Source organism: Camponotus vicinus, unplaced genomic scaffold (assembly GCF_025532165.1).
Source record: "Camponotus vicinus isolate PSW18456_S1 unplaced genomic scaffold, iyCamVici1.0 SCAF_22, whole genome shotgun sequence".
NCBI lineage: Eukaryota > Metazoa > Arthropoda > Insecta > Hymenoptera > Formicidae > Camponotus > Camponotus vicinus.
In genome coordinates, this window is record NW_028141959.1 from 47,501 (window position 1) to 50,758 (window position 3,258).

At 56.9% G+C, this 3,258-nt stretch overlaps 1 non-coding gene and 1 pseudogene across 1 annotated transcript in view; both read left to right on the forward strand.

Moving 5' to 3' along the window:
• LOC145967691 (5.8S ribosomal RNA) overlaps window positions 1-83 on the forward strand; it is a 154-nt gene extending 71 nt beyond the window's left edge. The window contains exon 1 of the ribosomal RNA XR_014437492.1: window positions 1-83. This exon is cut by the window's left edge and continues 71 nt beyond it. This is a non-coding gene — a ribosomal RNA (5.8S ribosomal RNA).
• Window positions 84-1,300: 1,217 nt separating this feature from the next.
• On the forward strand, window positions 1,301-3,258 carry LOC145967689 (large subunit ribosomal RNA; annotated as a pseudogene; the record flags this gene model as incomplete).

Genomic DNA, 3,258 nt, shown 5'->3' on the forward strand with positions numbered 1-3,258 from the left:
CTGCAGGACACATGAACATCGACATTTCGAACGCACATTGCGGTCCACGGATACAATTCCCGGACCACGCCTGCTGAGGGTCGTTTTAACAAACCTAAACTGCTTGCGCCCTTACGCAAGCTGACGAGCCACGGCGTAGCCGTGAAACGACGAAATGTCGTCGGCTGTCGTCGCTGTGCCCCCGTCGCATTGCGTAAACGGCGTACGAGCGATCGTTGGACGTTCGCCCGAGAGAGACTAGAGCCTCTTTGTCACCCTCCCAGTATGTATTGGCGACGGGTTCGACGAGAGGCCGTCGTCGATTGGCGTCGTCTGAAATGACACCGAAGGTGTGTGCAGCGAGAGGAGTTATAAAGAGGAGGAGAGAGGCGCGCGTGTACGCACAAAGCGTTTAAAGGATAGCGAAGCGCGCGCGAGCGGCGCCCGGAGGCTGTCGAATGATATGGAGAGAGTTGTCGGCGGAGATATACACAACGACGACACACGAGAGAATATGCGAAAAGTTTAAGCGAGAGGAACGACGACGAACGACGCGCGACACTCGAATGATCTCGCTCTCTACGAGTGATCTCGTAGTTGGCGAATAAAATGCAAAAAGAAAGCGGCGCAGCAGCACATTCTGCTGCGTCCGTCTTTCTAGCGCGTCGTTGTCTCTTCCGATCGCGTCGTCGCGCTGTGCGACTCTCTCTCGGTCTCTCGGTGCGCCAGCGCGCTCGCGCGATACCGCGCCTTTTATTACACGCGAGGCTTCGCCTCCTATCTCGCGGCGCGAGATACCTTACGGTAAAAATATATGGAGAAGGGAAACCGCGGCGCGCGCACAGTCGTCGTCCGGCGGTACGCGGAGGGAGAGAAATTGCGAGAGAAATCCACCCTTAAAAAAGCGGATGAATCGCGAGCCGACCGCGTGTCCGAGTCCACGAAATTTTCGAACGAAGATTGTGACCGGCACGCGTCGTCGTGTACTCGTCGAATCGATTCCATACCGCGCCCGTTATATATATACACGCGCGCGCGCGCATCATAATTACGCCGCGCCGTGTTATTATAATCGTGGAAGTTAGAGGGACGGAAGAAAAGAAGCGCAAAACGATATTATAATATATCTATCTCCTCTCTCGCGTCCCCGCGAAACAAGACTAGATTGTGCCGCGCGCGCAATATCGGTCGGTGCGTTACCGCTAACAATAGTAGTAGTTAACAAACAATAATGATACTACTTAGCGCAATAACTCCACCACCGCACACTCCCTCTATCTCTCTATATCACTTTGTAGAGAGTTTCTCTACAAAACTCTGACGACCTCAGAGCAGGCGAGATTACCCGCTGAATTTAAGCATATTATTAAGCGGAGGAAAAGAAACTAACTAGGATTTCCTCAGTAGCGGCGAGCGAACAGGAAAGAGCCCAGCACCGAATCCCGCGGTTCCGCCGCAGGGAAATGTGGTGTTTGGGAGGATCCGCTTATCCCGAGGCGTCGCGTCGCGTCCAAGTCCATCTTGAATGGGGCCACTTACCCGTAGAGGGTGCCAGGCCCGTAGCGACCGGTGCGCGTCTCGGGAGGATCTCTCCTTAGAGTCGGGTTGCTTGAGAGTGCAGCTCTAAGTGGGTGGTAAACTCCATCTAAGGCTAAATACGACCACGAGACCGATAGCGAACAAGTACCGTGAGGGAAAGTTGAAAAGAACTTTGAAGAGAGAGTTCAAGAGTACGTGAAACCGTTCAGGGGTAAACCTAAGAAAACCCAAAAGATCGAACGGGGAGATTCATCGTCAGCGGCGCTGGCTTCGCGTCGGTGGGCGATGTCCCGCGGAGTCCTCGCGGCTCGCGCGCGGGCACGCTACCGTGCGCCGATGTCCGGCTGTCGTCGTCGTGCACTTCTCCCCAAGTAGAACGTCGCGACCCGCTGGGTGTCGGTCTACGGCCCGGGTGCGGTGACTGTCGCGTCGCCGGTAAAACGGCACGCGACAAACCCTCGGTCGCCCGGCCGGCTGCTCGGCGGTACGCGCAAGGTATCAGGCCGCACTTCTACACGGTGCGTCGAGGCCGTCGCAAGCGCGCGCCACGGTACTCGGAGGTTACGGACTTTGCGCCGTCCCCGGTCCTGGCCCGCTGTTGGTTAAAGTACGGATCACCTTCGACAGGCCTGCGAACGTCTCTCTCACGGGGGACGGATACCGGTCGGCGACGCTACTGCTTTGGGTACTCTTAGGACCCGTCTTGAAACACGGACCAAGGAGTCTAACATGTACGCGAGTCATTGGGACTTGTCGCGAGACCTAAAGGCGTAATGAAAGTGAAGGTCGGCCCTGGCCGTCGACCGAGGGAGGATGGGCCGCGTCGCGATGCGGCCTCGCACTCCCGGGGCGTCTCGTTCTCAACGCGAGAAGAGGCGCACCCAGAGCGTACACGTTGGGGACCCGAAAGATGGTGAACTATGCCTGGTCAGGACGAAGTCAGGGGAAACCCTGATGGAGGTCCGTAGCGATTCTGACGTGCAAATCGATCGTCGGAACTGGGTATAGGGGCGAAAGACTAATCGAACCATCTAGTAGCTGGTTCCCTCCGAAGTTTCCCTCAGGATAGCTGGCACTCGGCCGTTCCGCACGGAACGCGCGCGAGTCTCATCTGGTAAAGCGAATGATTAGAGGCCTTGGGGCCGAAACGACCTCAACCTATTCTCAAACTTTAAATGGGTGAGATCTCTGGCTTTCTTGAATTATGAAGCCACGAGCATCTCGGATCAGAGTGCCAAGTGGGCCATTTTTGGTAAGCAGAACTGGCGCTGTGGATGAACCAAACGCAGAGTTAAGGCGCCCAACTCGACGCTCATGGGACACCATGAAAGGCGTTGGTTGCTTAAGACAGCAGGACGGTGGCCATGGAAGTCGGAATCCGCTAAGGAGTGTGTAACAACTCACCTGCCGAAGCAACTAGCCCTGAAAATGGATGGCGCTGAAGCGTCGAGCCTATACTCTGCCGTCAGCGGCAAGTGGGGCGGCGACGGGAGCGTTGCGCGCGTCGGACCGCGTTTGCGGCTCTCTCGCGAGGCAATCGTCTCCCTCGAGTCGTCACGAAGCCCTGACGAGTAGGAGGGTCGCGACGGTGAGCGCAGAAGGGTCTGGGCGTGAGCCTGCCTGGAGCCGCCGTCGGTGCAGATCTTGGTGGTAGTAGCAAATACTCCAGCGAGGCCCTGGAGGACTGACGTGGAGAAGGGTTTCGTGTGAACAGCCGTTGCACACGAGTCAGTCGATCCT